Genomic DNA, 27,287 nt, shown 5'->3' on the forward strand with positions numbered 1-27,287 from the left:
ATTCTTAATTCTCCAGGCCATGTAAATACCTGGGAAAATCAGGTGCCCACACTATCATCAGTGAGGGACTGGCTGCAATCTCATGCCCTGGGAGACCGGAAGTACAGCTTACTGTCACCTCCACTGTGGCAGGCAGAGTAATGGCCTCTGAAAGATGTCCACCAACCTGTGAACATGTTACCTGAAATGGCAAAGGTGACTCTGCAGGTATGATTAAGTTAAAGATCTTGAAATGGAGAAATTATCCTGAATTAGCCAACATAATCACAAAAATTCTTATGCGGGGGAGACAGGAGCATCAGGGAGAGAGAAGATATGACAACAGAAGCAAAGGTCAGAGTGATGCAGCCACAAGCCAAGGAATGCAGGCAGCCTCTTGACACTGGAAAAGGCAAGGAAGCAGATTCTCCCTTAGAGCCTCCAGAAGGAACACAACCCTGTCGCACCTTGATCTTAGTTCACTGAGACCCATTTTGGAATTCTGACCTCCAGAACTGCAAATTTGGTGTGTTCTTTTTTAGTCACAATAGCAGTAGGAAACTAATATATCCTCCAAGACAGATTTTGACATCCCAAAGGAGGAAGCAGCCCCTTCCTATCCTTTCTGCCTATGTGGGCTCCAGGCCACAGGGTAATATCACTGTTCTTGGTTGCCCACTGCTCTGCTCCAAGGTACATGCCTTGACTCCCGTGCACAGGAGGAAACTTGTCCAAGTTTTAATGTTAGATCTCAGTTGTCCTCTTCTGCGGCCTCAGAGCTGGGGACATTCCACTGAGTCCTAGCCCTTTATCCCAACAAGCAGATACTCTCTCCATATAAGACAGAGGTATAGGGGGGAAAGAGGAGGATTGCTCATTAATTTTTTCCAGCTCACCTTTTGGAATAGGTATTTCTTAGCACAAAGGACGAGGGTTAGAGAGCCTCCTCAAGCCAATAAAAGCTTCACCCACAGAGATAAACGTGGAGCACACTTCAACCCTTCTCCCTGCTTGATTTGCTCAGAACTTAGCTCCTTTCTTGCCAGCAAGTGGGAGCGAGACCGAGGCAGGGCAGGGCTTCAGTGCCACAGCCTCCTTCCTTTACATCTCCCAAGCCTGGCCCCAAATCAAAACTCTACTGCTCAGCCTTCTTTTTTATTTTCCTTTTTTCCTCCCAAACCTTGAGTAACTTTTTATCTAATTATCCCTAGAAAGTGTGTCTTGAAATTCCTGTTATTCATATGGAAATTCTAGAGGTTAAGGATAAGGTATATAAAAACAAACCCAGGGCAGGCCATTGTGGCTCAGCAGGTAGAGTTCTCACCTGCCATGCTGAAGACTTGGTGCTCTAGTTTGCCAACTGCCAGAAGACCATATACCAGAAACGAATGGCTTTTAAAAAGTAGAATTTAATAAGTTGTTAGTTTTTAGTTCTAAGGCTGAGAAAATGTCCTAATTAAAACAAGTCTATAGAAATGTCTAATCTAAGGCATCCAGAGAAAGATATCTTGGTTCAAGAAGGCCTATAACATTCAATGTTCTCTCTCAGCTGGAAAGATACGTGGCGAACATGGAGGCATCTGCTGGATTTCTCTTGGCTCTGTGAAAAAGGGACTCTTTCCAAAATGTTTCCTCTTTTAAAGGATTCCAGTAAGCAACTCCCCCTTCAATGGGTGGAGACACACCTCCATGGAAATCATCTAATCAGAAGTTACTATTCACAATTGGGTGAGTCACCTCTCCATGGGAACACTCAAAATACTCCCACGTAGCAATATTGAATGAGGATTAAAGGACATGGCTTTTCTGGGGTCCACCACAGATTCAAACCACCACACTTGGGTTTGATTCCTGGTATGTTCTAGTTTGTTAGCTGCTGGAATGCAATATACCAGAAACAGAATGGCTTTTTAAAAGGGGAATTTAATAAGTTGCTAGTTTACAGTTCTAAGGCCAAGAAAATGTCCCAATTAAAACAAGTTTATAGAAATGTCCAATCTACGGCATCCAGGGAAAGATACTTTGGTTCAAGAAGGCTGATAAAATTCAGGGTTTCTCTTTCAAGTGAGAGGAACAAGGCAAACATGGTCAGGGTTTCTCTCTCATCTGGAAAGGCATGTGGCAAACATGGCATCATCTGCTAGCTTTCTCTCCTGGCTTCCTGTTTCATGAAGCTCCCCAGGAGGCATTTTCCTTCTTCGTCTCCAAAGGTCGCTGGCTGGTGCACTCTGCTTCTCATCACTATGTTGATCTGCTCTCTCAGAATCTCTCGCTTTTTCCAAAATGTTTCCTCTTTTATAGGATTCCAGTAAAGTAATAAAGACCTACCTAGAATGGGTGGAGATGTGTATCCACCTAATCCAGCTTAACAACCACTCTTGATTCAGTCACATCTCCAGGGAGATGATCTAATTAAAGTTTCAAACATACAGTACTGAATAGGGATTAGAAGAAATGGTTGCTCCCACAAGATTGCTTAGGATTAAATCATGGCTTTTCTAGGGTGCATAAATCCTTTCAAACTGGCACATAGTGCCTGCCCATGCAAAAAAAAAAAAAAATCCAAATATACTAAAATTTTAAGTAAAAATAATCAAATTGGAATGATTGCTACTTATTCTTTTGTGACAAGGAATCACAGAACTTGAAGAGTTTTTCAAATATTATTTTTTAAAAAATCCCTTCCTCCGAGGAAGAAGCCACATTTTCTGTATTTTATGATTTCCAAAAGACATTTTGGCCTTATATAAAGAATTTCAGTTCTTGAATGGTCCCATTAAGATTTGGACTATCATTAGATAAGAGTGTTGACATGATCTTAACTTTTCCGTAAGATTTTGTATAATTATTCTGTAATTGACACTGGGGAAAGTCACCCATGTTGTTCTTTGCTCTCTAAATTTATCACTTACTATTTCCATATAAATTATAGTTCTTAAATTTCAGTTAGAAAATATTTAATTGCCTCAGATTGGGAAAGATGCTTTATGAGTTGCTCAGCAACTATCCTTTGCCTTAATTAGAATCTTATTTAAGGCTCAAGGCTAAGACATTTAAGTTGCATGTTTCTAGTGATAAAATGATGTTTTATGGTTATAATCTGTTCAAAAGGCTCTGAGGCTCCAGAAATTAATACTTGCAAATGATTTTCCAAATAAAAGCTGGTAGTGTGGTAAACAAAGCCACCACCTTATTTTATTTCAAAGTTGTTTACAAAAGAGAAGATAGTAATTTCTAGAATAAGCAACTGGGAGCCATTAATGCCAAATCATGAACTCTCTGCATTAGCTGTGAAAGTAGCCTATAGAAAGCCTGAGATGGGTGTTAGAAGGGCTCTTTAGCTCTTACATGTTTTGATATAGTCTGTGAGCTTGTGTGGGCCAATGAATATAAGTTATACAATTGAAGTACCAAAAAACCCAGCAGGGATGTTTAGAATAGCCTACCTATATCTTAGGAAGTTAGAATAGATGCCAAAAACAGATCCAGATCTAGGCAATTCTTTTTCATTCATTTTTGACTTTGGGGGAGTTAGTGATCAAAGTCTTTTTATGCACAAGAAAAGATGTCAGTGATTTCAGCAGCAAGTCTGGGGACTTTGGCAAGTCTTTCTCAGAACAAGAGTTGGTACTGCTCTTAATTTCTCTGTTCAGTTGCACGTAATGTTGGCTGGGTCTTTTTAGAATCAGCCTTACTCTCAGCATATATTTGTAATATGCTTCAAGTGCCTCTCATCTCCAAAGCCAATTGTAAATAATTAATAAGTCCTCAGGGTTCATGTTTCATGTGGTAAAAAAAGCGAGGTAGAAAGATTGTGATCTGGTGCTTCCATTTACACATTTAGTAGCTGTAATATCACAGCATAAATAAATGCTCCAAGGTTAGAATCATTTTGCTTCACTCAGGAAGCTTAGCTTGTATAAAATGACAATATCTACCTGTGAGACCCTAATTTATTTTGTTAGCAGTCAGTGTTTTCATCTTTCTAAATGTTCTTAAGACCTACTTGGAGGCTGCTGCCACCACCTTTTTGTCTTGGATAAGTCTCTAGGCATTAAGTTTTCTTTTTTGCAAAACATGTAGGTTGGATTTACCAGGTGATCTCTGGGTGGCTCCCAGAAATAGAACTCTGTGGTTCTGAAACAGCTTTTCATAACTTTGTCCACACCCAGAACCACTTCAGTAGTTGGTTTAAAATTATTTCACTTTCTGGATGAGCAAATCAGATGCTGGGAGCCAGCAGAGCCTTGCTATGCCAACAGTGAGGTGGTGCTTTTAGATTCCTGCTGTATCCATATTACCTTGTTGCCAAAACCTCTCTATACTCTTTTCCAATAACGAAGAGCTAAATAGTTAGCTAAATAGGTCATGGTTAAGTATAGAGTAACCCTGGAAGCATCATAGGCATCAGCATATATATTTTATAACTTTGGGTCATTTTGGAATCAACCAAGTTTTGGCAACAAGGAGGTTAAAGCTCAACAGGGGGTCACAGGATTTACTGGAGGGGCAACCAAGATGCTTCCAGTAAGAACATCTTTTTCTCATTAAATATTTTCTAAAAACTACCAATTAATACTTTAAATGTGTGAAGTGCTTGTGATGTTGGTGGTACTATTTTGTCGCCATTTAGTATAGGCCTGTAAAATACAAATACAAGACCGTTTTAAAGTTGACTTGCGGAATAAAATTTTCCCATCCCTAGATTACCATCTAAATTAAGCCTCTGGATTATAGCTGCATTCTGGATTTAGAGACCAGTTAGTCCATTTTGTAGGAGAACAGCTCTTTCCCAGAGGAAAGTATCCTGAGGAAAAAAGAAAAATGGAACTAACATGTTTGAGAATACAAAAAAAGTTATTGTTAAACATATGGCATAGATATAGTAGCATTTGGGAAAAAATAATAGAAATATGGAAAACCAGGCAAATGAAAAAGTGATACAAATATGAACTATAGGAAAATTGAAGAAAAGGTTCATGGTGGTTGTATATTACCTGGCTCGATGATGAACAGTATTTGCATTGAATGTCTATTGATTTATTCCCTGAGGGGTATTTGCATTGAATTCTATTGGTTTATTCCCTGAGGGGAAAAGAGAGATGGTAAGGTGAATGTGAGTTAAATTCTTATCTACCACGGCAGAATATCAATAAAAAATTTCTAAAATTGCTAAAGCAAGAGGTAAGCATATTGTTAGAAATATGGAAGTAAATGTGAAGAGAAGTATTGAAAAGAGTTGATGGAAGGTACATCAAATAACCACTGGTCTAAACATATGAGCTTTGCCACAATGGAAAGTGTTTTACTAATGGGATCATAAATTTGAGAATTAATGCTTTCTCTTTACGAAAGAACGAAATCATTTTTAATCCGTCTTTCTAACCTTGAACAAGTGTCCTAACTTTCCTAGACCTCATTTTTCTTACGTATAAAATGAAGTCAGAGTAGATGATGAGACCCTTCTAGGATTCTAATTGCCTGATTCTGTTATTCCATTCAGATTCTGAAAAGTTGCCACAGGCAGAGCATTTCCATCACTGTTCACACAGAGTAAGCTTTGTGGGCTTCTAAAGAGAGTATCACTGTTTCTTAAATTTTCTCTAATTTACTTTAATGTCAGCAATCTATTCATAAAGGTAAATAGCTACAGTCCATGAGAAAATTTTATATGCTTTTACATTTGATTTTGCTTTTTAGAGCAATGATTTTTCGCACTAGGTTAGCAAATAAAAGTTGTCGATAGACTGACCAGTGCTTCCAATAGAAATATGATAGGGGCCACATATACAATTCTAAATTTTCTAGTAGCCACATTAAAAAAAGGGAAAGAGAAAAGAGTAAAATTAAATTTAATAATGTATTTATGTAACTCAATATATAAAACATTATCATTTCAGTATGTAATCAATAACAAATTATTAGTAAGATGTTTTTCATTATTTTTTCATACTAGGTTTTCTCATTTTTTCCAGTGTGTATTTTTCAAGTCAGCTTATCTCAATTTGTACCCTAAATTTTCATCAGAAAAACTTGATCTGTATTTAAATTACATAAAACTTGTAGTTGATAAAGTAGATTCTCGTATTCAACATGCTCTTCAGGGCATGTTGGAGCTAGTCTATACCAACTTTAAGGGTCCTTGGCCCTGTTTTGACTGGGGAAAGACTAACTTGGGAAGTCCTCTCTTTTCTCCCAGAATTTGTCCTCCAGGTGAAAGAAGCAATGAAAGGCGTGTTAAAAAAAAAAAAAAAAAAAAAAACTAAAGGGGCGAAACAAAGTTAAACAGAACAGATCAAGATTCATAGAGAAGGAAAGGAAGCTTTTTCCTGGGGGTGAAACAATTGCACAAAAAGTACAATCTTAAAAATTGTACCACATATCCAGGGCAACAAGCAAATGAAAAGCTGAAACAATTTCATCAGTTAAAAACAGACTATTCTAAAGGTCTAGAATAAGTTGAACCAAGTGTCAAAGAAGAGCCTTAGGGCAAGCAACAGTGGCTCAGTGGCAGAGTTCTCGCCTGCCATGCCAGAGACCTGGGTTTGATTCCTGGAGACTGGCCATGCAAAAAAGAAGAAGATGGAGAAGGAGAAGGAAAAGGAGAAGGAGAAGGAGAAGAAAAAGAGCTTAACGCAAAGCCTATCAACAATAAAACTGGAGACAAAAGAGAGAAACTGACCTTCAGAAAAAATCAGCAGCAGCAAAAAATTATAACCCATACTAATAAACAAGCAGATATGATCCAATCAATTAAAATTTCAGAGCAGACATGGAATTTGGAAAAACTAATCAACACTATTCAATCAAATCTCCCAAATCAATTCAGGAATTGAAGAAAATTATTACTGAAGAGATGAAAGATCATAAGAAGAAACTGTGTGAACACAAAGAAGAATTTGAGAACATAAAAAGAAATATAACAGAAATTATGGGAATGAAAGGAACAACAGAAAGAGATTAAAAATACACTGGAGGCATACAACAGCAGATTTGAGCAGGCAGAAGAAAGAATCAGCAAACTAGAAGACAGGACAGTAGAAATCTTATAGTCAGGTGAACCGATATAGAGAAAACAATGAGAAAAAAATGGGCAGGGTCTCAAAGATTTGAATAATAGAACAAAGCACAGAGTTATATGCATTATGGATATCACTGAAGGAGAAGAGGAGGAAAAAAAAGACAGAAAAAATATTTGAGCAAATAATGGCTCAAAGTATCCCAATTCTTATGAAAGACATAAATGTACGTGTCCAAGAAGCACAATTCCAAAGAGAATAAATCCCAATACACCTACTCGGAGACGTATACTAATCAGAATGTTAAATGTCAAAGATAAAGAGAATCCTAAAAGCAGCAAGAAAGAACATTTCATCATGTACAAGAGTTTTGCAATATGACTAAGTGTTGATTTCTCATCAGAAACCATAGAGGTGGATGATAATGTCCATATTTTAAAACTTCAACTTCTGTGTAAGATCATAGGGAAAGATGTTTATTTGGTGCAAAATTTATATTTTGGGTAGTAAATTTCCTAATTTAGCTTGTATGGTCAGTGTATTTGAACACCATAAGTACATGGAATCTTGAATAGGGTGTGAGATTTTGTTGGTTTGTCCAAGTTAGAGTGATGACCCAATATATCTCAGAGTAATTTGGGCAGTGAATAAAGAAGTATTTGCAAAGCCCCTTTGGGGGACTGAGAGAAAGGAGAAAATACTCAGCTTCCTCATTTGGAGAATTTCTGATATTCTAGTAAGGAGTGGGGACTACCCAATCAATTGGCTAAACCCTCAATCTTGGGGTTCACCCATATGAAACTTATACCTGCAAAAAATGGGCTAAATCCACATAAAATTAGACCTAAGAGTCACCCCCAGAGAACCTCTTTTGTAACTCAGATGTGGCCTCTCTCTCTAAGCCAACTCAGCAGGTAAACTCCCTGCCCTCCCCCTTACATGGCACATAACTCTCAGGGGTATGAATTTTGCTGGCAATGTGGGACAGAACTCCTGGGATGAGCCAGAACCTGGCATCAAGGGATTTAGAAAGCCTTCCTGACCAAAAGGGGAAAGAGAGAAATGAGACAAAATAAAATTTCAGTGGCTGATAAATTTCAGAGTCAAAAGGTTATCCTGGAGGTTATTCTTATGCATTATGTAGGTATCCCTATTTAGTTTATGGTATATTGGAGTGGCTGGAGGGAAGTATCTGAAACTGTTGAGCTATGTTCCAGTAGCCTTGATTCTTGAAGATAATTATATAAAGATGTAACTTTTATAATGTGACTGTGATTGTGAAAACTTTGCGTCTTATGCTCCTTATATCCAGGGTATAGACAGATGAGTAAAAAATATGGATAAAAATAAATAAATAATTGAGGGATACGGGGTAAAATAAATTGGGTAGATGGAGATACTAGTGGTCAATGAGAGGGAGGGGTAAGGGGCATGGTATGTATGAGTTTTGTTTTTTTTTCTAATTTCTATTTTTGAGTGATGCAAATATTCCAAAAAAATGATCATGGTGATGAATACACAACTATGTGATGATATTGTGAGCCATGAATGGAATGTATGTGTGTGAAGATTTGCCATAAAAATATTGAAAAAGAAAAGAAAAAAAAAGAAACCATAGAGGCAAGAGGGCAGTGGTATGATATATTTAAAGTACTGAAAAAGAAAAAAAAAAAGCAGCCAAAAATTCTTTACCTTGTAAAACTGACCTTCCAAAATGAAGGAGGGTTAAAATATTCACAGATAAACAGAAATAGAGCTTTCATCAGCAATAGACCTGCCCTACAGGAAATAATGAAAAAACTCTTGTTAATAGTTTTTAAATTGAATAAATGCTGAAATGATAAAGTTTTAGATATATCAGGTTATATAAATGCATTAAATTTAATTTTACTCATTTCTCTTTCCTTTTTTAATGTGGCTATTAGAAATACTAAAGAGAGTCCTGCAAGCAGAAAAGAAAAGATAGGAGAGAGAGGCTGGGAAGAGAGTGAAGAAATGAAGATTATCAGTAAGCATAACTAAAAGGGTAAAAAGAAAGCAAAAAAAAGATATGATATATAAAAACCAAGGATAAAATGGCTGAAGTAAGAACTGCATTTACTGTAATAACATTGAATATTAATTGATTAAACTCTCCAATCAAAAGATACAAACTGACAGAATGGATTAAAAATTATGATCCATCTATATGCTGTCTACAAGAGACTCACCTTAGTGCCAAAGACACAAATATGTTGAAAGAGGAAGGTTGGAAAAAGATATTCCAGGCAAACTGTAACCAAGGAACAGCTGGGGTAGCTATACTAATACTGGACAAAATGGACTTTAAAGGCAAAATTGTTAAAAGTGACTAAAAAAGACACTATATATTAACAAAAAGGGAAATCCACCAAGAAGAGATAGCAACCATAAATACTTATGCAACTAACCATGGTACCTCAAAATACATGAGGCAAACACTGGAAAAACTGAAGGCAGAAGTAGACATCTCTACAATAATTGAGGGCTTCAATCTATCATTAGTAGATAGACCATCTAGACAGAGGCTCAATAAGGAAACAGAGATCTTAAATATTATGATAAATGAACTAAACCTAACAAACAAAAACAGAACATTGCACCTCAAAACACCAGGATATACAATCTTCTCAAGTGCACATGTAACATTTTCCAGGATGGACCATATGTTGGAGCATAAAGAAGTCTTAAGTAAAATAAAAAGATTGAAATTATACAAAGGACTTTCTCTAACTGTAATGGAATGAAGCTGGAAATCATTAACAGGCAGAGAACTTGAAAATTCATAATTATATGGAAGTTAAACAATCAGTGGGTCAAAGAAGAAACTGCAAGAGAAATCAGTAAATATCTCAAGATGAAGGAAAATAGGAACACAACATATCAACACTTACAGGATGCAGTAAAGGCAAGGCTAAGAGAGAAATGTATAGCCCTAAATGCTTACTTTTAAAAAGAAGAAAGTAAAAAACCAAGGACCTAACTGCACACCTTGAGGAACTATGAAAAGAGCAGCAAAGTAGTTCCAAATAAAACAAAAGAAAAGAAATAAGATTATAGCCAAAAAATGAAATAATTGAAATTTAGAATAAAAAACAATAAAAGAATTAAGAAAACCAAAATGTTATCCATTGAGAAGATCAATAAAGTTGACAAACCCTTTGCTAAAAACTGACAAAGTGAAAAAGAGAGAAGGTACAAATACAATCAGGAATGAGAGGGGGACATTACTTCACTACTGACCCCACAGAAATAAAAAAGGATCATAAGAGCATACTGTGAACAAATGTATGCAAACAAACTATGTAACTTACATGAAATGGACAAATTCCTACAAACACATGTATAACCTGTGCTGACTCTAGAGGAAATAGAAGACCTCATCAGACCAACTACAAATAAAGAGACTGAATTAGTCATCAAAAACCTCCCAACAAAGAAAATCCCAGCACCAGATGGCTTCAAGGGGAGTTCTACCAAACGTTCCAAGAAGAATTAATAACAATCATGCTCAAAATCCTCCAGAAAACTGAAGAAGAGGGACCACTACCTAGCTCATTTATGAAGCCAAGGTCACCCTAATACCAAAGGTTAAAAACACTACAAGAAAATAAAATTACAGATTATCTTCCCTAATGAATATAGTTGCAAAAATACTCAATGAAATACATGCAAGTCAAATCCAATAGCACATTAAAAGAAATATACAACATGTTCAAGTGGGTTTTATTACAAGTATGCAAGGTGGTTCAACACAAGAAAATCAAGTAATGTAATATACCACATTAACACATTGGAAGGGGAAAACCACATGATCATCTTGATTGTCACAGAAGAGGCATTTGACAAATCCAGCGTCCTTTCTTGATAAACACTTCAAAAATAGGAATAGAAGGATTCCTTCTTCAACATGATAAAAAAGGGCATATATGAAAAATCCACAACTAAGACCTTACTCAATTGTGAAAGACTGAAAGCTCTCCCTCTAAGATCAGGAATAAGACAAGGATGCCACTGTCACCATTGTTATTCAACATTGTACTAGAATTTCTAGCCTGAGTAGTTAGGCAAGAAAAAGAAATAAAAGGCATCTAAATTGGTAAGAAAGAAGTAAAACTTTCAATATTTGCAGATGACATGATCCTATATATAGAAAATTCAAAAAAATCTACAACAAAACTACTAGAGCAAATAAACACATTTCAGCAAAGTGGTGGGGTAAAAGGTCAATATGCAAATATCAGTAGTGTTTCCATACAGTAGTAATGAGCAATCTGAAGAGGAATCAAGGAAGAAATTCATTTTCAAAGGCAAATAATAGAATATTTAGGAATAAATTTAACCAAGGATTAAAGGAGTTATACACAGAAATATAAAACATTGCTAAAAGAAATGAAATAAGACATAAATAAATGGAAGGACATTCTGTGTTCATGGATTAGAAGACTAAATATTATAAGATGTCATTTCTACCCAAATTGATTTACAGATTCAACACAATCTTAATCAAAATTCCAACAGCCTATTTTGTAGAAATGGAAAAGCCAATTATCACATGAATTTGGAAGGGTAGGGGGCCCCAAATAGTCAAAAAAAATCTTGAAAAAAAGACTCACTCTTCCTGACTTTAAAGCATATTACAAAACTATGGTAGTCAAAACAACATGACACTAGCATAAGACTAGATATATTGGCAGATGGAATGAAATTGAGGGTTAAGAAATAAACCCTCACATCTACAGCCATTTAGTGTTTGACAAGGCTGCCAAATCCACTCAGCTGGGAAAGAATAGTCTCTTCAAAAAATGGTGCTGGAAGAACTTGACATCCGTATATGCAAAAGAATGAAAGAGGACCTCTACCTCACACCATATACTAAAAGTAACCCAAAACATATCAAAGACCTAGTATAAGAGGCAGAAGAAAATGGAGGAAAGCATCTTCTAGTTTTTATGTTAGGTAGTAGTTTCCTAGACTTTAAACCCAAAGCACAAGCATTGAAAAAATAAAAATAGATAAATAAGCCCTCCTCAAAATTAAAAATCTTTGTACATCAAAAAATTGTGTCACAAATGTGAAAAGACAACCTACTCAATAGGAGAAAATATTTGGAAATATAAGGGTTCAATGTCCAGAATATATAAAGAAAACCAACAACTCACCAATAAACAAACAACCCAACTTAAAATTGGGCAAATACTTGAATATACACTTCTCCGAAGAGGAAATAAAATGACTAAAAAACATATGAAAAGATGCTCACCACCATTTGCTATTAGGGGAATGAAAATCAAAACCACAATGAGATGTCATTTCACATGTACTACAGTAGCTGCTATTACAAAAACAGAAAACTGTAAGCATCAGAGAGGATGTGGAGACAGGAAAACTCATTCACTGCTGGTTGAAATGTAAAATGATGCAGCTGCTGTGGAAGATAGTTTGGCAGTTTCTCAGGAAGGTAAGTACAGAATTACCATATGATGTGGCAATTCTGCTGCTAGGTATATACCCAGAAGAACTGAAAACAGGGAATTGAACAGATATTTGCACACTGATGTTCATAGTGGTATTATTCACAGTATCCAAAAGATGAAAGTAACCCAAGTGTCCATCAACTGAAGAATGGATGAACAAAATGTGATATATATGTGTATGTGTGTGTGTGTATGTGTGTGTGTGTGTGTGTGTGTGTGTGTGTGTGTGATGGAGTAATTGTTTGGCTGTAAAAAGAAATGAAATCCTGATGCATGCAACAACATTGATGACCCTTGAGAACGTTATGCTGAGTGAAATAAGTCCGACATAAAATGACAAATATTGTGTGATTTCCCTATTATAGAAAAACTAAAATAAACCAACTCATAGAGTAGAAGATCAAATTTAGATCACCAGGAGATAGACTGTGGTTAGGGAGTGGAGGGTTGATGCTTAATCTGTACAGATTTTCTGCTTAGGCTAATGGTAAGAGTTTGCAACTGGATGGTGGAGATTGTAGCACATTACCGATAGTATAATCAACAGCACTGAACTGTACAGGAGAATGTGGTTAAAAGACGAAACTTTAAGATGTATATATTACTAGAATAAAAGTGAAATATAGAGCATGTACTGTACAACACAATGAACTGTATTGTAGATGATGGGTTATAGTTAATATAGAACAAGTATAAAAGTGCTCATTCACGAATTATAACAAATGTATGATTTGTTATATAAACATTTTATAACATTTGCAACAATTTGTAATAATACTACAAACATTTGTAATAATAAGGTGACATATGGAAAACTACATCTAAATAATGGACAATAGAAGTATCTTAATAAAATTTCATGAATTGTTACAAAGGTAACTGCTGTTAAAATAGAACAATTATAAAAAAAAAACAGTGCTGTCACCGATAGTAACAAATATTCCACAGCAGTACAAGATGGTGATATGGTGGTGCTTAGGAATCCTGTATTTTATGCATAATGTTTTGTAAACTCACAGCTTCTCTTGTTAAAAAAAAAATTTCAATAACTGAACTATGTAATAGTTTTAAATTTAAATTAAATTAATATTAACTAAATTAAAATTCTAATTCTTCAAGCTTACTTGCCATATTTCAAGTGCTCCACAGCCACGTGTGTCTTGTGACTACCCAGTTGGACAGCAAGCTTCCAGAATGACTGATATGTTCAATAATTTATCTGAATGCAGTCTGAGCCATATCCAAAGAATATCCTTCTGCTGTAAGGGAAGAGGTAGAAGTTTTGAATGGTGGTTTTCAGGAGCTCTGTATGACTGTAAATATCTTTAGGGCAGTAGGCCATGGGAAGTTATGAAATAAAAGATTCTAGTGCTACTTCTGCTGCATGAGTTTGGGGATGGGGGAGAGAGAATTTTAAAATGAGGAAGAGGGCAAAGTTCATATTGTCGCCTTCAGTGGGTTTTTTTCTGTTTGGGTACCCATTAAAAGTTAGAATGATATATAAGAAGCTGTGTAGTTTCATTGAAGCACCAGCCATTATGGTTAGAATTTAGGAAGTCAGAAAATAATGACAAAGAAACAAAGGAGAGAGAGAATTTTTTTCACAATCTTCATTTGGGTTTCCCAGAAGCAGACGTGAAACAAGGATTTGAGTACAAGTCATTTATTTTGGATGTGATTTCAGGAAGTACTGGGTTGGAAATGGAGAAATGAGACAGAGAAGGAAAGGAGCCAATAGAGGGTTTGTGATCAAACAAATTACCACTGTGAATAACTGAGGCTCAGTTCCACTGGGGAGCTCTGGAGAATGGCATAGACAAAGGTGCCTCAGAGTTTTACCCACAGAAGGGGAAGTGGGATCAGATATTTATACGCAACTTCCTTCAGGCATTAGTTCCAGACTGCTCCCTGGTGGTGTTACTTTCTCCTCTCTCCTGTCCCATGCACAAGGCAGAATGCTATCTAGTGGTCAAAGAAAGCCAGTTGAGTTAGACAAAGAAGTCCAGATGCTGGCCATTGCAAACCACAATGTGCTAAAGTGGTATGGTCCAGGGGATATGGACAGAAAACAGGTAACATTTGCTTTAGACACTGATTGTGAATGCAACAAAGGACAGGAAGTATGTTTCAGATTTATTAAGCTTCTTCAAAATACATAATCACCAAACTCTTCTCCTCATCCTGTATCTGAGGCTCTAAACAACCTTATACCCACTGCCCTAAGAAATGCTGATATAGAGTAGAAATCCAAGGAGCCTTCAGACACTATCCACTTAAATGTTAGTCTGAAAAAATTTCAAGTCAGTGTTTATCACAAATAGTTGCTAGAATTTGTGTCAGGCCAAACACTATATAGATTTTTCTGCTTCTTTGGAGCTCTGATCCCTGAGAAAGCTCTTTACTGTTCTTCAAGGTATATCATTAAGTCTGTCCCTCTTTGAGCACAAAAGGTGAGATCATAAATTGGTGTTGATTTTGCTGTTTGCTTCATCTACATTTTATCAATATGTTATTAATAATCGGTGCTTTCACTGACTAATGTTATTTGTCGAACTCATAATCCATGTTATCTTACCAAAGGGAAAACTATGTGGGGGTTCTCTCCTTCTAGAACCCAGATAATAAAATAGTAAGGCCCAATTGGTCTTAAGAAAGGGGTTTTCCAGTCTGACCTTTAAGGAAGGAAATTCTCACATATAGTTTTCAAAGGCTACTGCAGACAGCTTTGGTGAATACTAAAAAGAAATATGGAAATGAATCAAGTAAAATAACGAAACATTAAATAAGTATGCAGTGAACTGGGGAATTTCAGATCCCCTCTGCCAAACAAATAAATGAAAATTGTAAGAAAGGATGTTTTATGTATATTCTGTTCTTAGCTATTGTATGGTATAAGCACAACATAAGTATCCAGAAGTTTATTAGATCCAAGATGTGACATTTTTAAATTATAATTCTAGGTTCTTGCCGTGCATTGTTAAAAATAGTCTAAATGGGGACACATTGGTGTGATTTTTTTTCCTAGTAGTTCAAAGCCAAACAAAATACAAATACGCGTTTGTCTTGATTATGTGGTTGTTTCAGACTAAAATTTGTACACCTTTGTTTTTCATTACTTTGAGAGAATACTATAAATTGGACCATTAACTGCTAACCTGGTTATGCTCATTTTTACTTTGAAGATGAATTCTTTATAAATCTGCCATGGAGTTTCCTTTCATTGATCAATGCAAAGTAGAAGTTAACCCTTTAATGTTTCAGAAAAGGGAACTCATTGGCAACTCATCCAGCTTGGGTTTCAAGACCCCCAGCTGAATGGAGGGGTCCCTATTCCATGCAAGTGTTCCAGGTGGTCTGGAGATTCATCCATTTTTTCTGGGCCCCAGTGAAAACCAAGGCTGATGATCTCCTTCCCATCCCCACCTTACTTCCTCGATCTGGAGTATTTCTAATGACTTTAATAGATGAGGTTGATGGTGAAAATAATAACAGTTAATATTTATTGAGCACATTCTAGGCTCTTTATATTCATTATCTCATTTAACCTTCATATAACCCTTTGACTAGATACAATGATTATTAAAGTTTTGAGATAATGAACCTAAAGTTTAAAGATTTAGTAAGTCTTCCAAGATTAGCCAGCTAGAAATTATGGGAAATGATACAGGTATTTAATTTCATTAACAAGATTATTAGGAAAAGAGAAATGCTGGAGAATTTTGGTCTCTCATAGTCTCCTTTTATTCTTTGATTCTACCACTCTTTTTCCTTAATGAGACATATATATAATAGTTCTTGATCAAACCCAAATTAGAATTTAAAACATTTCATACATAAGCAGAAGGGTTTTAAAGCTTGAGTAAAAAAAAAAGTAATCTGTATTTGTTTTTTGTTCAGCCTGTACTCTATCATATCATCTTTATCCACTTGAATTCTCTCAAAAACTAGAAATAAATTCTTTTTTAGTCTGATTTACTGAATATGTTCCAAGAAAATGTGATAGGTAGGGCTATATATCAAGTACCTTGTCAAATACTCTCGCTATTGTTATTTCAAATTCATGGAAAATTCGACACGCTTGTAGGACAGGAACATAGATAAATTTCAAAAAAAATCTAAGCTATTAATCATCTCAAGTGTAGTTGAAAGTCAATACCAGTAGGGTAATTAACTTACTAGAGCCATTCTAAAGAAAGCAAAATTGCCTATTGTTATCATCTTCTTTAAAGATTTTTGACCTCATAAAAGATAGTTGTTATTGAGTGTCTGCCTCTAACTATACTGACAAATTTCCACTTAGGAAATTTAATGCATAATTAAAATTCACTTCAGTAACATACAGCATTTGGCATATTTCAAGTTTGCAGCAGAAACATTCCCTGCTGGTCTGTGGGTTAGAATTTGGCACGCTTAAGTTCGCAGTAGAGAAATAGGAGAACATAGGTTAACCAGTTCTTACCCAGCAACTCAGGTGAATCTTTAATATTTTGTGTTTAGAGGTCTTCTGGAGAAATTATGTCAGTTGACTCACTCTCCAGATTATCAGTTTGGTTCCTGAATGATAACATTTTCAAACTCCTAAACGAGTCCTACTGCAAAGTCCAAAGGTATCTAACTTCAGATGTTCCTTGATCAAGGCTCAAATATGTCCAGGCTATTTCTGCCCTTTTTAAAAATGTTTTTATTGTGTTAACTATAATATATATACAAAGAAAAAAAAGGAAAAGCAATGATTTTCAAAGTACACTTCAACAGGTATTTACAGAAAAGATTTCAGAGTTTGGTATGGGTTAGCATTCCACTATTTCAGATTTTTCCTTCTAGCTACTCCAAAACACTGGAGGCTAGAAGAAATGTTTTGTTTTTTTTATTTTGTGAAAAATAACATATATACAAAAAAAGCAATAAATTTCAAAGCACAGCACAGCAATAGTTGTAGAACAGATTTCAGAATTTGGCATGAGTTACAATTCCACAATTTTAGGTTTTTACTTCTAGCTGCTCTAAGATACTGGAGACTAAAAGAAATATCAATGTAATGATTCAGCAATCATACTCGTCTGCTAAACCATACCTTCTCTGTTATACTCCACCATCATCTTTGATCAGGGGATTTGGGGCATGCCCATTATAGCTTCCCATCAGGAATGGAACTAGTTGGTGTTCTGAAGAGGCTGGCCCCTCTGCATTTCAATACTTACCTGGTTCAGGGACACATCTGGAGGTTGTAGGTTTCTGGAAGGTTACCTTACTGCATAGAACCTTTGTAGAATGTTATATTACATCCTAGGTGTTCTTTAAGATTGGCAGGAATGGTTTTGGTTGGGGCTTGGCAAGTTATGATAGGTAACAATGTCTAATTGAAGCTTGTGTAAGAGTGACCTCAAGTGGAGCCTCTTGACTCTATTTGAACTCTCTCAACCACTGATAACTTATTTGTTACACTTCTTTTCCCCCTTTTGGACAGAATGGTATTGTTGATCCTACGATGCCAGGGCCAGACTCATTGCTGGGAGTCATCTCCCATGTTGCCAGGGAGACTTTCACCTGTGGATGTCATGTCTCCATAGTGGGGAGGGCAATGATTTCACTTGCAGAGTTGGGCTTAGAGAGAGAAGCCACATATAAGCAACAAAAGAGGTCCTCCAGAAGTAACTCTTAGGCATACCTATAAGTAGGCTAAGCTTCTCTACTACATACATAAACTTCACAAGAGCAAGCCTCAAGATCAAGGGCTTGGCCTACTGATTTGGGTGTCCCTAATGCTTGACACGGTATCAGGGGTTTCCCTGGTGGTAAAGTTTAATAGTTCCCTATTTTTTCTCCCATCCCTCAAGGGACTTTGCCAATACTTTTTGATTTTCTGCTTAATATACTCTGGGATGTATCCAGGCATTACATTAAGATATACAGGATTAAAGGCCCTCATTATTATTTGGGGCTCCATATTTGGATTGTCTAAATGATCTATCCAGACAGATTGAGTTAGATTATGTGCTACAGAAAATTTAGGTTCTGGACAGAATAAACCTTTCTTCCTTTAGTCTCAAAAAGTAGATGAGGTTCTAAAATCTAGACAATGTCTTCCTTACCCCTGTTCTGAATTACCTCGATCCCAACCTGATTAGTTCCATTCTTCTATCTCTAAATACCAGGTTATACTTATTTAAAACAGCCTCTCAATATCCAGAAATAACAATTACTGCTCCTGACTAAATGTGACTGCTGTAAGAGCTTTCAATCTAGACGCTGTTTTCTTATAAGCATTTTCTAAATGAGACCGTACAATAATTGCTCTTTTGTTTCTGGCTTATTTTGCCCTACCAAATGTCCCACAGGTTCACTCACAATGTTGCATGTCTCATAACTTTGTTCCTTTTTATAGCAGCACAATATTCAATCATATGTATACACCATTGTTCACCAATCTACTTCTCAGTCAGTGCATCCTTCAGCCACCTCCATTCATTGGGTATCATGTATAATGTCCAAAGTCAACTGTCCATCAACACTCTCAATTTTAGATAATTTCATTGTTCCCAGGAGAAAGATAATCAATAAACACACCCTCAAAAAATAGAAAATCCAAACCTCCCCTTAACTCTTCTCCCTCCCCACCATTATTTACCCCTGGTGTTGCTGTGGTATTGTTGATGTTTTCCTGTTAAACATAGCCCATAACATGCAATAGCAGTTTCCCCCTATAGTCGAACCTATACACTCTTTGTACAAGGCTTATATCTTTGCTGTAGTTCATGCAAGAACTTATTTATATTTCTAATATTAATCAGTGGGACACATGGGTCTGTACAACCCCTTTCACTCATGTTCACCTTCAATATGGTATTACTACTTATAGACGTACTAGTGAAACCACCTTCTCTTCTATCTATTTCCTTACATTTGAGTTTAACCTCATTAGTTAACCATTTACCCATCTCTAGCTTCTGTATATCTCTAGGTCCCCTATATATTATATGGTAAGCCTCTGATTTTACCTTTACCATGGTCATAAAAATGGAGTCATATAGTATCTATCCTTTTGTGTATGGCTTATTTCACCCAGCATTATGTCCTCAAGGTTCATCTGTCTTGTCATGTGCTTCAGGACATCATTTTGTCTTACTGCTGCATAATATTCCATTGTATGTATATATCACATTTTGTTAATCCACATGTCTGTTAATGGGCATGTGGATTGTTTCCATCTTTTTATTTCTGCCTGTTTTTTTGAGTTGTTGTTCTCCTTTCTCTGTGCCAGCTCGGTCCTTAGTGTTTTTCCCTCATTGTGCTACAATAACTGTCACAGCTTAGCCTCACAGATGTTCCTACTTAAGACCAGCAGAAAAAGAGAGCATTTGCTTCCCTCATGACTCAAATTAAATTCCAACTTGGCCTGCCCCTTCCAGAGCCAGTGACTGTGACTGGTGGGACGAAGTGCACTGATTGGCTTAGGCTTTCAGTGGCAGGAAGGACATTGATTGCATTGTAATGAGAAAAGGGTGAGCCAGATGCAAGTCAATTTCTGTGTGTGGTGGGGGTAAAATAGCGGTAATGACTAATAAAAGTTAGGTAGCCTTTAGTGTTTTTTAATATGGCAGCCACTGTGCTTCACTGTGAATTACCGCTAATGAATACCTTTCTTCAAGGACTTCTGAGACATGATCATTAATTAAGAATGTGGGTGGGCTTGGAGAGTGGGGGCATCTAGCTTCTGAGCGGGGACCGTCATGTGTACCTGACGAGAGAGCAAATTGAGAATGCATGATGTTGAGAAGGGCAAGATTTTTGTTCAGAAGTGGGCCCGGTGCCACATGGATGAAGAAGGAAGCAAGCAAAGACTGGGTCAGAACTGTCTGGTCTGCTGGGCTTGAGACAGGTCAAGACACTGGATTCTCTTACACAGCTGCCAACAAGAACCAAGGCATCCTCTGGGGAGAGGAGGCACTGATGGAGTATTTGGAGCATCCTATGTACATCCCTGGAACAAAAATGATCTTTGCTGGCATTAAGGAGGCAGAAAGAGCAGACTTGAGAGCTTATTTCAAAAAAGTCACTAATGTGTAACAGTTGGCCAACACTACAAAGAAAAGGTGTTTTGTGACTTTTTTACATGCACTATATTTAAATTGTTCTCATATACCAGAATTCAGATCATGAATGGCTGATAGGGTGTTTTTGTTGAACAGTCCTGAGTTAAAGAAAATTGGCTTATAGTTAAATGAATATTATCAAGCTTTTTGAATTTTGATAACAATTCTGGTTTAGCACGTGCTATCACTATTTCCCCCTTCTAAAGGTATGATTGGATTTGAGGCTAGGTCCAATTAGTAATGTTCATCTTTTCACAAAGATGGTGAATGCCAACTCGCAACCTATAGGAGTTTGGTTTTATGTGTAGATTTATATATCTGGTTTTATGAATATACTTAAATACTAAGAAAATCCCTTCATTGTCTCATAGAACAGAACAAGAGTCACTGGAGTTTCGATTGGTGTTTATCGGCTTGTTTAATGGCACATGCTGAAAATAAAGTTGCTATGTCCACGTTATCTTTTTGGTCTTAACTGTATCAAGCTGATTAAAATTCTCTGTATCTGGAATGTTGCAGTTTAATTAACAAAAGACATGATATGTGTAATACCAAATAAAGAATGCTGAACACTTCTCACATTTTATAATTGATCTGTAAGGTTGGATGTTTTTAAAAGTCAGTATGACAAGTTATAGTAACAAGTTGTATTTTGCTTTTAAATTGCTAAGTTAGACTAAGTTGTAATTCAGGGTTATCTTTAGACTGCTATTCAAAACCATATAAAATTGTAGAGCCACTGAATTATGTATGGTTGGCCATGGTACTTTTGCCAACTCATTGTGTGAATTTAGGTGGAGGAGCTAGATCTCACACAAGTTTATAAATTATGTGATCATAAGGCTTAAGATAATTAAAAATATACACACAAAGAATGTGGATGGGAAGGTGGTATGAGAGGTTTGAGGAGATGTGAAAGTATGAGGTAGTCATTCGAATAAAGGAAATGTGGGTCCAGAATATAGTAAAATGGGGCAATACACTCAAAGGTGTCCCATTGAGGCTAAGAATCATAAATAGAAAATGAAGACAGTCAGATGACTTGTGAGATTTTTCTTTTAGCAAAGTTCACATGATCAAGTGGAAGTAACAGAAAAGGTGAATTTTGTAGGACATGTTCCATGGAGAAATGAAAAAGCAAGAGAGCTAAGAATGCTTATAATTATGAACCATGTGATCTAGGCTGGGTTAGGAGAGAATTGAAGCCAGGAGAGGGCTGATGGATAGTGTATTAGCTAGGGTTCTCTAGAGAAACAGAATCAGCAGGACATATCCATAGGTATAAAATTTATAAAGGTGTCTCAGGTGGGGATGTAGAGTCCAAGGTCTGTAGCACAGGCAGCAAGCTGGTAACTCCAATGAATTTCCTCAACGAACTCTCAAGAGAGGCTGGCTGGACAACCATGGGAATGGAAGAGTCCAAAATCCATAGAGCAGGCTGTGAAGCTGGTGACTCTGATGTTGGGTCTGAATGAACTCCACAGGAGAGGCTCACCAGCTGATGCAGGATGAATGACTGTCTCTTCTGATTCCTCCTTAAAAGCCTTCTGGTGATTAGATTGCAGAAGACACTCTCCTTAGCTTACAAACTAATTTACAAATGCAATCAGCTGTGGATACAGTCAATATAATCATGATTTAAGTCCGTGAAATGTCCTCAAAGCAACAGACAGGCCAGCACTTGCCTGACCAGATGACCGGGCACTGCCCTGTGGCCAAGTTGACACGTGAACCTGACCATGACAGATAGTAAGAAGGTAGAGGGATCAATGGCTTGGACAGTACCTGAGCAAAGAACTGAAGGAATAAGAAATGACTCTTGGAAAGTGACACCTTTGAAATCAGGATTTTAGAGGTGGTGCTATTTCTAGTGGTGATGACATACAGTGTAAGACAGTGAGAATATGTGGCTGAAGTTGAGTGAAGGAGAAGGTCAGTGGAATCATTTACAGGTTTCTTTTCTTTATTTATATTCAACTTCTGAGCAGAATGATAGAAATTTGGGTAAAAATGAATATTATGAATGGGGAGCTGAAGGGAATAATAAAGGACATGTATAGGAGGCTGGCAGATGACAGCAAAGACAGGGGAAGGAGGATTAGAAATCCAGATGGAAGAATCTCAAAGGATAATGGCTTAAGAAGGAAGATGGTATGGGGCTGGGAGTAATGGTCCTGACCCAGTAAGATGGAGTAGTTTATCAAACCATCTTCTGACCTAGAGGAGGGCGGTTTAAAAATAAAAGAAAAAGCACCTCCCCTTGACCATAATGCATAGAAAGCAGCACCTTCCTAGTGCAGCCAGACCAATTCAAACAAGGCGAAGGCATCATTCCATGAAGAGACGTTGGCTGTTGGGGAATTTGTTGACCAATAGCCTTAAATTTCCGGTAGTCACAGAAGAAGCTTTTGGGAGCCAGGAGTTGGGTAGGAAATTAGGTGGATTAGATGATGTGCAGAGCAGTATATCCCTAAGGATGTAGGTGATAGATTATGACCTAATTAATGACCTTCAGCAGTGTTTCAGGGGATGTGGCTTACCTGGAAGGACGATGAACAACCAGTAATATTGAAGGGAGACTGCCTAAATGGAAGGAGTTACCAGTTGTTTGGTGGTTCAGGGAACCATCCAAACATTCATATCTATCCTTTAACTTCTGAAAGAACAAACTGGGCCCTGGTCTTGGCTTTTCCCAAGTAAATGTGACCAGGCAGAATAGCTGATTCCACCAGGGGCACACCAGGCAGATGTAATGAGGTAATTGCAGAGTACCACCTTTCTAAAGGAAGCAACAAATGAGTAGATACCACCTGAGAAAGAATGAAAAGATGACCACAAATATAAAGTAAGGGAAGGTCCTATACAGCAAGAACTAGACATTGAAAAAAAGAACCAAATGGAAATATTTAGGTATGAAGAATGCAATACTCTATATAAAGAACATGATAGATAGAATAAAATAATAGGATGGATACAGTTAAAGAAAAATTTGTGATCTGGAAGATCTTCCTGAGAAACTCTTCTACAAGTCAGCCAGAATGGATAAAGACACAATGAGGTGTCACTACACACCTATTAGAATGGCTAAAATAAAATAAAAAATAGTAGTAATACCAAATGCTGACAAGGATGCTAAGAAACTAGATCTCTCATACATTGCTGATGGGAATGTAAAGTGCTACAGGCACTCTGGAAAACAGCTTGGCATTTCTTTAAAAAAGTAAACAAGCAGCTATAAGACCCAGCAACAGCACTCCTGGGCATTTCATGCAAAGACACGAAAATTCATATTTATGCAAAAACATGTGCATCAGTGTTTACAGTAGCTTTACTCATAGTAGCCTGAAACTGGAAGTAGCATATATGCCCATAAGTGGGTAATGGTTAAACAAATTATGGCACTTGCATGCCATGGAATGTACTCAGCAATTTAAAAGGGAAAGGCCACTGATATATGCAAAACTTGGATGGATCTTATGGGTATTATGTTAAGTGGAAAAGCCAATTTCCAAGGGTTATATGCTATATGATTCCATTTATTTAACATTTTACAAATGACATAATTATAGAGATGGAGAACACTTAAGCGACTTTCAGAATTTAAGGAATGGAAAAGGGATGTGACTATAAAGAAGCAGCATGAAGAAGACCTTTTTTTGGTGGTGATATATCTTAATCATCATGGTGATGGTATGCCTGTGACAGATTGTCATAGAACTATTTACAAATATGTAAAAAAAAAAAGCAGTGCAGGCAAGAACTGGTGAAATCTGAGCAAGTTCTGTAACACAGTTTATTGTGCCAATCAACTTCCTGGTTTTAATAATGCATTAAAATTATGTAAGTTGACACCATTGGGGGAAGCTGGGAGATAGGTATGTAAGATTTCTATATACTAGTTTTGCCACTTTCTATGAGTTCATAGCTTTTTCCAATTAAAAGTTTTCAAAACGTAGGCAAAATAGTATAGAAAAATGGAGACTACAGTAAGTGTCATCATATTCGAATAAATTATGAAGACAAATATTTCAGAGTTAAAGAAAAATGAAACCTCACATCGAAAGAGTTCGGGTAGTACAAAATTAAATGAGGCAAAACTTATAAACAGATATAGCAGCATTTAAGAGCATCAAAGTCTGTTCTAAGTGATAACTCTAAAAGGTTACAAAGAGGAAGAACAGATTAATTCCAAAGAACAAGAATCATGATGACAGCAGATTTCTGAACAGCAACAGTGATGTAAGTGGTATATCCATCATGAAAACTTCTGCAGTTAACTCTACAAACTTAAATACATCAAGCTGCAACTGACAAAACTTCAGAAAAAAACAGACCGAGCAACAGTTGTAGTCGGATATTTTAGCACACACATTTCAGCTGATAGTCCAAGCGGACAAAAATAAGCAGAGATATGGAAGATATAATACCATTAAACTTAATGAGATACGTATAGCCAACTGAGACTTTGCAGTATATTTTAATACAAGTGGGAAAATATATTAGGTCATTAAGAATCAACATCAACTTAAGTAATGTTTATTAGGAGGTTTATTCTTCGATATTTTATGACTTCTGTTGCTGTTGCATATGGATAATTTTTTCAGTACATTTTCTAGTTAGGTTTACTGGCGCATAGGGAGCTCTTCATTTTCTATATTGATCTTGAATCTGGTATTTTACTGAATGATCTTCTATTCATAATGGCTGAATTATCTTAGCTTTTTTAGATGGTCATATCCTCAAATAATGACAGTTTGTGCTCTTTCTTTACAAAATGTACCAGCCTAATTGTTTTGATTCTTTCCACTCGGTATGGATTCTACTACAAATGTTGGCACATCCTTGTCTTTTTCCTGATTTTAATTGGAAAACTTCTCAGGATTTTCCTATTTATTGTAAAATTTCTGGAAGATACTCTATCACATTAAGCAAACTCTCATCTACTACTCTTAACAAAGATTCAGGAATGGATACCATCCTCCACAGATGATGGCTTCCTTCATTAGGAAGCTGGTTAGTCCATATCTCTAGCTGAAGTCAGAGAGAAAGGGGATGGGGTCTGGGAGCTCATAACCCTAATACGGTGGGAGGAGAGACCAGATGGAAGACAACCAGCTATACAAGATATTCATACATTTTCTATCTTTAGTTTGTTAATGTGCTAAAAAGCATTAATATATTTTTCTAATCTTCAACAGCCCTCACATTTCTAGGATAATTCCCACGTGATCATGAAGATTTTTTTATTAATATGTGGACTTCTATTTCTGAGTGGTTTACTTAGGATTTTTACAACTGTCTTAATTAAAAATACATTGTAGTTGATGCAGAAAGTAACAACACTTTGCATTTAGATGACATTTTGCAGTTTTTTAAATCATTTCACACTCATTATCTCACTTGTGAATAGATATATTCAGGAGCCGACTATGTATTTTTGAAAGTAGATAAATGTATAAATAGAAAACATCTACAGATAGAATACTGCAGGCTTCTCCTATTATTGCCTGAATTCTAGAGTTCCATCATTATCACAGAGAGGATTGAAAAAAAAAGATTCCTGATCACATCTACCCAGGAAGGGTTGCTAGCACCCTGTGACATGCACCGGAAATAGGGCTGCGGGCTCTGGAAAACACCTAGCATTCTGCTGGTGTTCTAAATATTCTATTAGTGCAGTGTTTACACAACCTGGTTTTGGATTTACAAGTAAGGGATTTCCTGGTTATTAGACATTCTTTGGCTTTCTGAACTTTTGTTTTGATTCCTTACTTATCTGCATATACCACGTTAGATAATGGCAATGGAGTACTATCATGGGAAAAGGAAGCACTAAAAATACAGGATGCTCCTGCTATTTTGTCTGACAGCCAGGTGATATGTGTCCTAGTTACACATTCTCTCATAGAATCGAAGAGCTTTTTTTGTAGAATACACAATAATTACATAACTGCAATCACTCAGCACTCAGACGTATGTAGTGTCTATGGTAGAAAAATAGTTGATAGGCTGAAAGAATTTTGCAGAAAAGAGGCAGTCTGCATCTGTGATTAGGCATCATAGTCAACATAGAATTGTCCAAATATTGGACCCTCTTTGTAGATTTTACTCATAGAAAATATGCTATTTGTTAACTTTGTCTCTTCCCTGAGCCCTGGAGCCTGCAGGGTATGGTAGATCAGACATTGGGCGCAACACTTAACTCTAAGGTCATTAGAGTTGCTGGGCTTTCAGCTATTCCCCCGGCGCCTGCCCTCCCTCCTCATCCTCACCCCTCTGTCTCCGTCCTCCACCCAAACCCCCATCCCCCTCTTCCCCCACTCTTACTCATCCTCCCTCCCACACACACCCCTGCAGGAGCAATTACACTACAATATACCTGGGGATCTGACAGCTTCTCCTGACACTGTAGCTGCCCATTCCAAAATGGGCAATCAGAATTACCTGCTTACTCCCACTGGTATACATCATGTCTCATTTGAATAAATTAGACCCCAAAATAGCTTTTTTTTACCCCAAGCTTTGTGTATTGATCAGACTGTTCTGATAATTCATGGAAGTCCACTTTCTACCATTTGTAGACACCCTAAGTACCTCAATTCTCATGACAATTCATTGGGATAAATACAGAGCCACAGTATGCTTTCTACCACATATAGTAGAGAGATTGAAGCACCTAGATAAATATCTCAGAATTTCAT

At 36.7% G+C, this 27,287-nt stretch overlaps 1 protein-coding gene across 1 annotated transcript in view; it reads left to right on the forward strand.

Annotated features, from left to right (window-relative positions):
- Window positions 1–27,287, forward strand: part of RNF150 (ring finger protein 150) — a 286,002-nt gene that overhangs the window by 144,696 nt on the left and 114,019 nt on the right. The gene's annotated exons all lie outside the window — the stretch shown is intronic.

Source organism: Tamandua tetradactyla, chromosome 22, assembly GCF_023851605.1.
Source record: "Tamandua tetradactyla isolate mTamTet1 chromosome 22, mTamTet1.pri, whole genome shotgun sequence".
NCBI lineage: Eukaryota > Metazoa > Chordata > Mammalia > Pilosa > Myrmecophagidae > Tamandua > Tamandua tetradactyla.